Genomic DNA, 14221 nt, shown 5'->3' on the forward strand with positions numbered 1-14221 from the left:
AAGTTTTATTTCTCAAAATTCTCGACAACACATACTCGTACTAATGCCATCCAAGTGAGAGAAAACAAAATCGTTCCATGTTCCTTATATTTACCTTCCAACACTGCTTTGTCTCCAACACTGAGGTTTTACTCTTTGTCCATGCAAGAAACAAAACTGTGTTCTGTCCCTAATTCTTCATTCCTTCATTACTCTATGTTTATCTCAGTATCAAATGCTTTCTCAACTAAATGCAACTAAACATGGAAGGTTTGCAAAGCCCTTAAGTGAATTATGTGATGTAATAAATAATTATTTCCTTCCTCCTTTAGAGCCAAAGAGGCACTAAGACCCTTAAAATGGACAAGACCCATTGTTAGGTGTCCAAGTCTGTCTAAGGCATTAGCAGGTCTGGCCTTGTATCACTATGATTAATGTTTGTTGCGTTCTTTGGGGAAAAAAAATAAAATGAAGAATTTTCTTACGTTTGATCAGAATGAACATAATTAAAAAGTGAAATGCTACTACTGAGTCTGAGGAGAAATCAATCACTTTAATTGGAAAGAAGATTCGTTGCCTCTGTTGGTAATTGGGCTCTTGGTAATTTAAAATCAGAATCCATGACAGTTTGTGATAAATTGGCTCCTTTTGGGCTGAAGAAGGTAAGAAGTTCTAATTACCCCTGGATTATTCCAGAGTAGATGGAAAAGCTTGATCAAAGAGATATCGAGAGAGAGAAAAGCTAGCAGTGAGCATAGAGTTATTGAATTTCTTTTTAAGAAGCTAAAGAGTAAAACAGTTCATTTGACATGACATAAACAAGAACTTGGAAATCCCAGATATGTAAATTGGATTTTCTAAGAAAATAGGAAACTAGGCATGTTAGAAAAAGTTTAGGTACACAAAAATTCTATAGTTAGGTTATAGAAATTAGCCTTACTTGTCAGCGCATGAGAATATTGACAACTTTGTACCTTACTTGGGGAAAAGTATAGATTTTGCACTTTGAGTGTTTAAATGTATAAGTAATTGGTTCTAAGTTTAAAGAAGTCCAAAATGTTTTATTCAAATGAAAACAATTTAGTAGACATGTAGACAGGGCCCTAATTATTGAATTGTTGACTGAGTCACTGTTGGTATCCTAGCCTTTGTCTCTATACCAATTGTCTAAGAAAACCTGAGGAATAAGCTGGATTTTAGGTTGATGCATTGGGTTGTAAACTTATTTTGAATCATGTATGTTTATTTTATATATCTGCGTAGATGTACATACAGATGAAATTGTAGGTATAGATACAATTTCAAATTTACAGAAAAGTTGCAAGATTAGTACAAAGAACTCATATACGCTTTACCTAGATTCACCAATTATTAACATTTAGCTTCATTTACTTTGGCATTCACTCTCTGTATATACATTTCTTTTTCTGAACCACTCAAGGGTAGTTGGAGACATTGTGCCCCTTTACCTCTAAACAATGATTTCCTGAGAACAATGATATTCTCTTACATAATCATAGCAGTTTTTAAACATTGATGTTATTGACAAATCTACAATCCATATTCAAATTTTGCCACTATTCCAGTAACATCTTTTATAGCTATTTTTTTTTTTATCCCAGGAACCAGTCCACAATCATGCAGTGCATTTAGTTCTCACATGTCTTTAGTCTAAATATGAGACAGTTCTTCAGCTTCTTGGTTCTTCACGTTATTGGCAGTATGTGGAGTATGGGCTAGTTGTTGCATAGAATGATCCCCAATCTGGGTTTGTCCTCTGTTTATTCATGATTGTTTCAGGTTATGCATTTTTGGCAAAGGGACCACAGAGGTTATATTGTATGCTTCTTGGTGCATCCTAACAGGAGGCACCTATTGTCTGTCTCATTGGTGTCTTGATTAAGGTGGTGTCCATGAGGTTTCTCCACTGTCAAATTATTTGTCTCTTTGTAGTTAATAAGTAATTTAAAAGAAAAATCTAAAATATCCGCAAAGGTATGCAAAAGGTACATCAAGAAGTCAAAAGCCAACAGTTGGAGGATATATAATCCAGGAGCCCTGAGAGTAAGAAATACGCTTTGAAAATGTGAATAGTACGGGCAAGTGTGCTTTTAGTGAACCAGGAAAGGAGGAAAAGAATATGATGGGGATATAGGAACCAACTTGTAGAATTTTCCTTCACTGTCCAGTCAGGTTTGTTTATTTCTCAATAATTTTAGTATCGCACCGCTTTGGCGACACAGACCTTTAATCTAATAGCAGGATCATGAACCACACAGCCTGATTATACTTTGAAAGATGTCATATAACGACCTAAAGCTGCTTCTGATCACTCTAGCCTAGCAAAATAGCTTTCAAGAGAAAAATAAAACCTTGGCTTGCATCAAGCAAGCCAAGTAAAAAGCCAAAGGCATCTTAAGCACCTGAGAAGTGAAACTTAAGCCTGAAATATAAGAAATGTAAAAAGTTATAGGTTATTCTAGGGGGAAGGGAATAATTATCCAGCAGAGAAAAAGGCGGCTAGAAGCTGAATCATTCCTTCCTGTTTCCTTCCCCTACTCAAACCATAGATCCATTAGGTTGAAAGTCTCGGGGTTGAAGCAAAAATCTTCAGAAGTTCTTGGGAAATGACAGGTGAGCAGGTGAATAACCTCAGGTAGCAAGTGTTCTGCTATAAAATGCAGTGGGGAAGATACTTCTGAATTTCTGATGCATTTAAATCTAGGGCAGTCTTAATACATTTTCTAAAGAAATATGTTCAAATTAAGGCTCTAGTTGACTGTCACCGGGTCACTTCTCTCATTAAGCTGTGTCCAATTCTTCCAGCAGCACATTAGTCAGAACTTTATTCAGTATTTTCCATGAGCAAGGTTCTTATGGATACAAGAGCAAGCCAAAAATAATCAAGGTATTAAATCGATTAGGATTTTGTTGGTCACAGTAGGGAAAACTTGATCCAAGCTGACTAAAGGGGGAGAAAAAAAGAGAATTTATTGGTTGATTGGTTGATATAACTGAAAAGTCCCCAAAGCAGGGCCAGCCCAGGTGTGGTTTGCTCCAGAGGCCCAATATATATAGCCTTTGGGTCTACCTTTCTCAGACTCCACACCTTTGCCCTCCTTTAAGTTGTGTTTCACAATAACCACCATGGTGACATTGTCTCTTCAGAATAGCTCTATGTCTCTGCCTTCTTAGCCAGAGTGCTCAGGCTCACTCTATTTGAGCTGCCCCAGGTCAGGTTTTCATTTCTGAACCAATTACTAGGGTCCGAGGAATGAACGTGTTTCCTCTAGGTGACTGGAATACATCACTGCCAATCCTTGGAGCCAACCACATAAACCACGTGGAAGCCCACACAGTTCGTCAAGTAAATTCTGCTTTCTGTTGCCCTCATGAAGCTCATGGCCTAGTCTGGGAGGCAGAAAATAAACTAATACAATATATGCAGTAAAAGAACACAGTCATGAAACTATATAAGGGGGACACAGTCTAGACTGGTAGGTGGGGAGTAACATTTGTGTTGAGATCCGAATGGTAGAGCAGGGGTTAATCAAGAAAAGAGATTAGGGGGATGTTTCCATAGATTAGTGGTTAGCACATCTGCTTTACATGCAGAAGGTCCTGTGTTCGAGCCCCAGTGGAGCCACGGCCCATAACCTGGGCACGCTAGGCCCCCTGGGTGTGCCAGGCTCCAGATACACCAGGCCCCGGGTATGCGCCACCATCAGAGATCCAGTTTTTAAGGGGAGATGGCAACATCCGTAGGTCAGGGGTGGAAGTTGGGGAGTGGGGGGAGTGGAATTAAAAAAAAAAGAGATTAGGGAGAGGTGAGTCACTTGTTATTAGGGAGACATTATCATTTTATTTTCTCTGGAGAGTTGGTATGTAATATTTAAAATACTGAACAATCACTATGGTATCCTAATAGCAGGGAACTGTAGAGGCCACAGTTCCTAAGGGTGACTGCAGGAAAGCACCAGTTGGCTGCAGGTGGACGCACAACCTGGGGAGAGGATGGGAAGGGGTCAGATGAGCAGCTGGCATTGGCCCACTGTAGTGCCTGTGCCACTCTCTTTCCTGCTGGATCTGAGACCAGCAGGGCTGAGGCTTGAACAACTACTATTAACCAGCTACGATGGAAGTAGATAGACATGTAAGTACATAACTTGTATGGCCGCAGAGGTGTGTATCTGCTGGATTTCAGCCCTGAGTGGACCTCATTCTTCTGGGTCTCTTCTCACTGTCTACCAACCATCTGTTCTTTCTTGTTTGATAGTATATGTTGACTAAACATATAGATGACTATATTGGTAGCATGGGAAAATAATCTACATTCATGCCTGATTGATGTTGATAAGGTTTTGCCCCAGAGCAAATTAACAAATGTTTCCCCAGGTTCTGCAGGGCGTCTTAAGCATTGATTCTCAACTAGAGGCTTCTGAAAGTTGAATCAACAACTTCCCGAGGTTTGTGAGGTGAGGGGATCTCAGCCTGGAGTTACACGTTGATTCCATTGTAGAGTTTTTAAAACTCACATAAAGAAATAAACTAAGATCTGTTTTGTTTGAACCATCCAGCACTTATTATTACTAAGTTAATGGACATTTTAAAAAAATCATGAGATGAAGCATTAATACCTTGATTCTCTTCTTGAAGGGGTAGAACATTTGAGCCTGCATTCCAGCGTGGCGACAATTGTCTGGAACCAGTAGACACTGCCTCTTTAGGTGGCACGGTCTAATTTGCCTTTCTTCCTCCTTGTCTTCTTCTTTCCTATTTGTTACCTACCTGGCCCTTGAGTACTGGGTCTGCACGTAGCAAGCATTAAGGTTTCTATTAGAAAACCATCCCAAAGTAAAGAGTTAAGACATTCAATCATCCTTGGCACCACCTTCCCCCTCCCACCCGCCTATTTTAACCCTTGCAGCAGAGCTCAAGCTTTAGAGCTATGTAAAGGACTCTCAAAACTGAGCCAGAGCAATCCCCAAAACAGCTGATGTTCATCTGTTAGCTTTATACATGCTGAAAGCATTAAAAAAAATCATTTCCAATTACATCTCTTGTCATTTCCCTTTAGTCTACAATTTCCTTCTCCAAGTTCCTCTCTTACAGCCTGAAACCCAGAACTAACCTCTCTAGCTTGGATGGGTATTGTTATCGGCCTCCTTTTAGTCTCTGAAGCATATTTCTTGTTTAGGTCTGAAGTCCAGTCCTATAGGTAAGTAAATACTCCCATCCACAAGTCACTCCTCCATCCATCCAATTCAGTCACATTTACTTATTCATTTAACTAAATGTGGAGCAGTATTGACAAGACCATTATCTTAAGCAATTTGGAGCCCAGTGGGGAAACTAAAATGTGAGCAATTGGCATACTCTGGGACAAGTGCTCACTGGGTAGGATTGCCAGATAAAATGCAGGATGCCCAGTTAGAATTGCATGGTTTGTTAAACCTGGTAACCACCGGGGAAAGTGTCAGGTGCAAGAGAACACAACACACACAGGAGGACCTGGGAGGCTTCCAAGAAGAATGCCTTTGAGGCCAACGTGAGTCAGAAGAGGTTGGAGGATAGGGAAGTGTTTCAGGAAGAATGTGCTGTTCTGTTCATGTGAAGATGTGGACTCAAGCAGCCCCAGGAAATTCAAGGGCGTGAAGTTCAGGACAGTTGGAGCATGGAGGGTTAGAGAAGCGAGTCTCAAAAGGGGAGGCTGGAGAGGCAATAAAATTCTGCCATTAAATCTGGACTTGATCCTAAGCGCTGTGGGGCCCATTGTGGGACTTTAAGCAGCAGAGCATGTAAGATTTGCATGTGAGAAAATTCCTGGCTAGAGTGTAGTGGCTGATGAGATGGGGAGTCTGGAGACAGGAGAAGGGAGAGTGGTGCCTGCTGCGGTAATAATAGTGAGTGATGGCAGTGGCTGTGAGGAAGGGAGAAATGGATGAGATACCTAGAGGGTAGATGATGAGATGTGGGAGACGAGGGAAGGAGAAAGGTCAAGTATGACTTATGTACTGACTGAAAGACAGTTCCACTCAATGGGACAGAAGACACAGGGATGCACTCCCTGCCTTTTCACTGCTCTGCTCTGTGTCACGGGGCTGACTCCCGCAAACCCCATGTCCAGGATTTTCTTGCCAACTTTTTTTCCCCTCCTCTTTAATTCCTCCCCACCCCCACCTCCACCCCTGACCTATGGATGTTGCCCTTTTCCTCTTAAGAACTGGATTTCTGAAGGCGGGGCACATCTCCTCCCACAGGCTAATGGGGTGCACCCGGAGTATGGTCCGTGGCTCCACCTGGGGTGCGAACCCAGGACCTTCTGCATGTAAAGCAAACGTGCTAACCACCACACTATGGAGCCACTCGCCGACTTTTTTCCAGGGAGTGTTCAACCACTGGCAAGAGATTGGAGGGCAGGACGAGGGGAGAAGCTGGGCTATTTCTCCCTCCCCCTCTGCACTAATCAGACACTGGTAGCAGGGCTGGTGGCTGCTTTGCTTCTGTGTCCCTGCTCCACCAGGCGGCTGCTTCCGTCTGCATTTCCAGCTCCTGCCTGGCAGCCCTGGCTCTGGCTATAGCAACACCACCTCCCTCTTTGCCCCTCCAGACATGGGGTGGCTGTGGCTTCGGCTATAGTGACTCTATAGCCGAATTGGGTTGTCCTACCAATTCACTTGCCCTTTTAGCTTTTCCATCACCATATGAAATTTGCTGTCTCGAGCTGTGTGTTGTGGCTGTTTTTTTGAGTGGACATGAAGTAATACGGGCCTGCTGAGTTTGAGGTGCCTGTATGAGACATTTCAATGGTGACGTTTAACAGCAAGTCACATATAGAGGTCTAAAGCTGCCGAGAGTAGGCTTGGATGGAGACAGATTTAGATGTTAATTTAAGCCAGGGGCATGGATGAGATCTTTCAGGGAAATGACATCGAGAAAGAGCAAAAAGCCTGAAGAAACACCACAAAGAAAGATCAGCTAAGAAAGAGATTAGGGGCATGACATAAGAGAAGAAACTATCATGAGGGTTGGGCAGCACAGAAACAAAGGAAAGATAACGTCAAGATAGAGACATTGTTTAAGATGGTAACCGCTTGGAGGTCACATAGGTAAGGACATGGGACACAGCAGACTGAAGTGTAGATTGGAGGGGAGCAAATAGGGGCAGTCCGAAAATCCTGCTGTGAAAGGAAATAAAGAGGAGCAGCGGGGTCTATGGCCATGCCTCCCTGAACAAGCCTGATCCTGTCTGATCTCGGAAACTAAGCAGGGTCAGGCCTGGTTAGTACTTGGATGGGAGACCACCTAGGAAGACCTGCTGCAGTAGGCATAAAAAAATAAAAAAATAATAAGGGATTGTAAAATGATAAGGTCTTTGCAATCTGTGAGGTCAACCAAGGGTTGCCTCGCCTAAAAAAAAAAAAAAAAAAAAGGAGCCAAAAAGGATCGCGTAGAAGGACACAGAATAGAATGGAGGAGGGTGTTTCCTCTGGGGAGAGCCTTGTGGCTACTACACTATGAGTGGGAAGGGTCCACAGAGGAGTGCGTGAAGATAAAGAGAGGGTGGCATCTTGAGCCCAAGGAGGACTGGCTCACATCTTCGTTCAGCTCCCACTGACTGGACATTCCCTTTCTCTACTTTCCACGCAGACTGTGGAGGCTGTCCCTCAACTCCTTGGTTCAGCTGCGCTTGATTCATTTGACTTCCTCTTATCTCTCAGTACATCTGGGTCATATGTTATGTGAAGGTTAAGTTCTCAAAAAAATTACTAACAATGGTTAATTTTCTTGAGCAATCACCGCGGCTTGGACCATGTTGGAGACTGACACACTGATGCAGGAAGCGACACCTGACGGAGGAATTTGGATGCTCAGACGACTATGTTAGAGGAAGAATTTATTGCCAGCGGAGAGCATTGGGCATTCAATAGACCCAAAGCATGATCTCCCCTTGGTTAGATTTCTTAGTTTATATACCCTTGCTGTGTCCATGCAAGGGGCATGTGATTCCTTTGTCTGAGGTTTCACGTGTGCCTCATGACTCAGGATGGGGAGGAGGAACTTCATGTGGGGGGCTGCAGCGGGGGGAGGAATTCCCGGACCACTGGTTTTACAGGTTGTTTGTTTTGCAGAACCTGTGACCTTGGTGTTATCAGCACCATTATAGGATTCTCGAACAGAGAGATGGGACACCTAGGCTATAAGCAGAGAGCAGCACTTATTGATGCTGCCACCTGCTCAGCGGATTCCTATCCAACGACTGAGCTCCAATTGTAACATAACAAGCAGTTTTACACAGTCTTGTTATTCCTACACGGCTACAGAGATAAGGAAGAACATTAGTTGGTTGGCAAGCCATGAATCAACAGATGTGAGCTGGAGAGTCCTTGAGGTGGGGGAGGTCACTATGGGAAAACATGTTAGCTGGAGAGCACTGGGCAGAATGGGGGGAGAGAGCAGTTATAACTGGCTGTCGGTCATTCCTGCAGGCCTTTTCCTTTGCATTTTTTCAGATGCTTCCTCTCCTCTCTCAGCAATATTTCTTAAAAAGCCAAAGTAGCCCATTTTCCCTCTAGCATTGGGAGAGATGATTGTTTTTCTTTTGAGAACCTGGGATCGACTTGCGCCTAGGAATAATATTGCTTGAAAAATGCAAAAGGTGAGCTACTTCGGCTAGGAGAGGCCTCCAATATGGAGAGCGCTTTCCTTCCCTAGGCTATCTTCCCTGGCATCTTTCTTTGTTGATAATGTTGGGGGAGGTCATTGAGAGGATGTGACCTCTGGTTGACCCTTGAGCTGGATGCGGGTGATCTGAGGCTCCTCACCTCCTCCCCAACCTCAGAATGTACGCTCTGCCCGCCATTCCCACAGTGGGAACTGTTTCAAGGACGCAGCCTCGAGAGAGCCATGCCTTGTTGAGACCACCTCGACGGCACACACGACCAAATGCCGTTAAGGCCTCTGTACAAACTCTTAAGATTCTGGCGGAAGGCATGGAGACCTACTTGTCTTGTGGACCAAGATGAACCTCATAAGTAAGTTTTCCTTGCTTCTTAAAACTGCCATCTACCAATCTGAAGTGGCCTGCTTCTTTCTTGCCCCCAGTATACGGGGCCAGTTTGGGAACCAAGGAATAATCTTAATGCTTTGCTTCCTTCCAAGTATATAGAAATTGAACAATTCTTTGTGATGAAAATTATACAAAGAACCAAATATACACTTTACATTGTGTCCTTAAGGAATTAGCTTGTGTTAAATTTACATGTTTCTTCACTATTCTTGTTCTTTGGGCTGTTTTTTTCATTCATGTCTGCTCTTGTTTAGGTAATTGTCTATTAATTTATAAAAATATTTTGTGAATTTGGATATACTATGTTTTATTCTCAATTTCAGTTTGCATCCTTTGCTCTAATCATTGGAGTGCTAGTTTCAATATGTTCATGATAACAAAAATGCTTTTGAGAAATATCTTATGTTTGCAGAGCAGTTTACATAGCATATGCATACGCTCTTAGTTCTTCCTCAAAATCCAGCTTATCATAGATGAAATTTCTCCCACAACTGTGGGGTCAGCTACGGGCTGGCTGTCAGTAGTGCTGGGGGTGGAGGTGACTGGCACACATGTCTCTCATCCCCCACCAGGTAGCCAGGGCTTGTGCTCATGGTGATGGCAGGGCTCCAAGAGCTGTGAGGCATCTCGAGGACTAGCTCTGAACTGACATACCATTGTTTCTGCTACATTCCATTGGCTGAGGCAAGTCACGAAGTGAACCCAGATTCAAGGGTAGGAAAACTGACTCTACCTTTCAGTGGGAGAAGCTGTAAAGTCATGTTGCAAAGGGTGAGGCTACAAAGAGACTATCAAGATCCATTTTTGCAATTTTAGAAGAAAACTGCTGTCTTCCTCCAAGAGATCTTCGAAAACCTTCATTTTTCAAACATCCCAGATTCCTACAAGTTGCCATCTCTCGCTTGGTAGTGCCTAAAAATTCCCAATCCATTTTGGTTAGGGGGCAAGTCGTAACAAGAGTTGTCTCTCTAAATGAGGAGCTCTATTATTGACATTATGTTGCCCCTCATACATTACTTACAAGGTTTCCCTGTATGTGTGCGCAATTTCTGTGTACATCTTGAGAAATAAATTGTATGGGTCTCTTTCACATTCTCTAGAGAGGTTATAGAGGCAGTAAAAGTGTCCAGATTTGTGAGAAATTGGAATAATCAAGAGTTACCTGTATGGAATGCTGTTAACGACAGCAGTTCACACTAGAGTACTTTTCATCTGAGACACTCAGGGTCTGTTAATAGATTAAAAGTGGTAAAAGACAACCATCTAGAGAATTTTCATTATCTTGTGCTTTGAAAACTCAGGTTTTCATTGGTTTGAATGGGCCTGAAAATACATTTTTATTACTAGGAGCATAGCCACCTCTCGCAGTCTTCTTAATAAAGCAAGGTGAGTTATAAGGAATCATCTGATGAAGGGTAAATGCACCATACTCCATTTTAAGAAAAATATAATATAAAAGTCTTACTGTGGAAGAAAATCTTTATATGATCTTTTAAGAAAACCTTAAGAAAAAAGAAGACATGACACTATATTAAATTTAAAGCCAGTGACTTATAAGTAAAGAAAAGCAAAGACAGTCTGATTAGGGCTGTTGTATTGTTCTGGTATTTTTTATGTCTCATCCATTTCTGTGGCCTTTTTTAGATCATAAGCTTTTAGGGCACAGAGAACAACTCCATCTTGATGTAGTACTGAGCAAATGCACCAAGAGGTTCTCAATAAATAAGCATTAAATTGTAAGTCCAGAAGGGGCTTTGAGAAGCTCTCTCTTTACTCCCTGGTCATACCGTTCTAACCAGATTTTTTTTCTTTAACTCTCAAAATTCAGAGACTCCAAAATCAGAATTTATTTCTCACCTTGGCCTTGTGCTCTGCCATGGGCATCTGTAGAGCAGTGTAAACTCTGCTTGGGGACCTTGGCCTACCCTCCTGACCCATAGTTAGAGCTGCTATAGTGTGCTGCTGTGCTAAGGGGCTGTCTCGATAGGACTCTGGGCTAGAATGTGCCTTGGTCATGTTTTTTTTTTTTTTTTACAAAAGCTTGGGTGCTTAACCACTCTGGCCCCCAGTCTTATTTACAGGTTCTGGGGAGGATTAAATGAGCTTGTGCGATATCCAAGTGACTGAGGCAGAGTACGTATGGAATGAACCTTTGCTTACTTTTAATTAGTTGCAGAGAAGAACATGATCCTCAGGATGGCATACTTGGACTTGGTGGCAAGCTTGGCACTTCTCAGATGTCGTCATGCATATGCATCTCCTATGGATCTTGTTAAAATGCAGATCCTGATTCACTAGTTTTGGGCTGGGGCCTGGATTCTGTTTCTAACAAGCTCCTGGGTGATGGTTGTGTTGCTGGATCGTGGCCTCAAGATTCTATCTCCTGCCTTTCTCCCTGTTTCCTAGCAGAGCAATACATCTGCCCCTGGGAGGAGAGAAAACATCTGCACTTCTCTCTCAGGCAAGGGGCCTGTACCACCAGGTCATGGTGGGCAGAAGAGACCTGCGGGCTATGAATCTTGTTCCAGGCTCCTGGAATTGAAGGCAGATGGTCTGGTTTTAAAAACTGGCTCTCCTACCCTCTAGCTGTGTGATCTTGGGTAAATCATTTAACCACTCTGGGCCTGTTTTTCCATCAGCAACAGAGGAATAACAACAGTACCTCCCTCAGGGGATTGTTATGGGGATTAAATGAGACAATAGGTGCAAGCCCACAGCAGTACTGGAATATAGTAAACACTCAGTAAACACTTAGCTCTTATTTTTATTAGGAGACTCCTATTGTTGGAAGATAAGGCGTCAACATGAGTAAATAGTCTCTACAACAAAAGTTCCTACAAAAATGTCAGCCTCCTTCTCTCCTGAAGCTTGGACACAGGACAGAAATGGGTGGAGTAAATAACCCCACACTAAGGGCCTGTTACCTCCAGCAAGCAGGTCAAAGGGCTGCTTTGTGGGTCAGTGTGTCAGTCTCTGTCTGACTAGTCTTTTCCTTTGATTTCTCTCCCTTCTCCTCTGTGGGAGGATTCACTCTTTATTGCAAGAAGAGAGAAGGAACTGTGCACTAAAACAAACCTATGCTTATTTGGAAACTTCGCAACTTTTTAAATAGAAAAAACTCCGGACCAAGAGAAAGGAACCATTCAGGATGCTCTTTAATTGGCTATTAGTGCACTTACTGGGTGGTAGAAATCACTTGGCCTTTGGCTCCAGACCTTGCTGGGCTCCTAGGGCAGGCATTAACAGCTCATTAACGCACGCCCTGTCACTGCTTTACTTCCTAATTAATACTGCCTGCTTCAAGGATAGGAGAACATAGCTATAAATTAAATTGTTCTATCTATTGCTTCAGCAATGAGGAAGGAAAAAAAATGTAATTATCACCTCATGCCTGTCGCATTCATGGCTGGACTAGAAAATCAGAAGGATCAATATGAGTTTTAGTTTCTTAATGTTCACCTCAGGGTAGAGAAAGGTCTGTCCCAAACCCAACCCCAAGCTGAGGTCAGGAAGCTGGATTTGATGGTGTGTAGTTATCCCTCAGTTTCCTTATAGTATCTCAGAAGTACAGGAAGTAGAATGATCGTGTATAGAGCAGATTATTAGCCTCATTCTCCTCCCAGCCTTGAGGAGAGGAACAAAAGAGGAGGAAAAGGACTGTCATGGGTGGTTGGGCAGGTTGTGCACTCTATACATCGTAGACATAGGATATTTGCATATATTATTATGATAACTTTCTGACAGGTGGAAATAAGTATCTTGAGGAAGTATCTTTCTCTGTTTCTCTTAGAGGACATACAGATTAGCCTCATTCTCCTCCCAGCCTTGAGGAGAGGAACAAAAGAGGAGGAAAAGGACTGTCATGGGTGGTTGGGCAGGTTGTGCACTCTATACATCGTAGACATAGGATATTTGCATATATTATTATGATAACTTTCTGACAGGTGGAAATAAGTATCTTGAGGAAGTATCTTTCTCTGTTTCTCTTAGAGGACATAGAAGTGCTTCTCAATGGGGATGATTTTATCTCCTAGACTATACTTAAGATTGGAGACATTTTTTGGTTCTCACAGATGGGTGGTGTGCTACTGGCATCTAGAGGGTAGAGGCCAGGGATACCGCTAACCAGTCCTACATTGCACATGGTAATCCCCCACAACAAAGAATTACCTGCCTCTGGTCTCAAGATAAAGACGAGCCTGATTCTCATTCTGGCACCTGCTCCCTGCTTGTTCTGGAAGTGTTACGCTGGAAAGGGAGTGAGCCATTTCTGACTCTATAGAATGACTCAGCAGTCTATAGTGTACCGCGTGCCCACAGGGGCCGACATGCCCAGAGGAACTCAAAACTACTTGACAGCAGGGCTATGTCCCAGACTGGGCTGTGGATAATGGTGGCAGCCATCATGAGAAAACCATCTTACATTGGGGACCTCAATTCACCAGGCTCAAGTGTCTCTTTCTTCTATCCCATGGGCCTCTGAGATGAAATACCTTTCCTTCTCTCTTCATAGCTTTCTACCTTGTGACTCCTTGCCTCTCAAGAGGGGGGCACATTATCTTCAGATTTGCCTTCCATGCTGCCTCCTAGACCAGTTTTTGAAGGTTTTGTGGATGATCAATTGGGAGATACAGGTAAAGAACAGACGGAAGACAACTCCAAGGCTGGTGCCTGGGTTTAAATCCCAGCTTTTGCATGTGCCAGTTATATAGCCTTGAAAGATTCAATGAACTTTCTGTGCCTCAGTTTTCTTATCTGTAAAAGGAGAATGAGAATAATGTGCCTGTTTCATAGGGCTATGGTGAGGATCGAGTTAATACATGCAATGTGTTCAGAGCAGTGTTTGGCATGTAGCAAACACCATGGAAGTGGTAGCTGTGCCAGGCCTTTTTCCACATTCACTTTTGGGGCACAGTATTCATTTGCTAGGGCTACCAGACAACAGAAAATATATTTAAAAACAGAAATTTATTTTCTCACACTTTCGGTGGGTGGAAGTCCAAGATCGAGGTGTCAGCAGGGTTGGTTTCCTCTGAGGGCTGTGAGGGAAGGACCTGGTCTAGGCCTCTCCTTGGCTTGCAGATGGCCAGCCACCTTTTCACTGTGTCCTCACATGGCCTGCTTTACTTCTGTGGGCATCCCTGGTGTCTGTATGTCCTTATCTCCTATTCT

The 14221-nt window shown here is 43.0% G+C and overlaps 1 pseudogene; it reads left to right on the plus strand.

The window, feature by feature from the left end:
• The first annotated feature begins 7190 nt into the window (after positions 1–7190).
• On the plus strand, positions 7191–7309 carry LOC112485087 (annotated as a pseudogene).
• Positions 7310–14221: the final 6912 nt, after the last annotated feature.

This window comes from Pteropus alecto, unplaced genomic scaffold (genome assembly GCF_000325575.1).
Source record: "Pteropus alecto unplaced genomic scaffold, ASM32557v1 scaffold95, whole genome shotgun sequence".
NCBI lineage: Eukaryota > Metazoa > Chordata > Mammalia > Chiroptera > Pteropodidae > Pteropus > Pteropus alecto.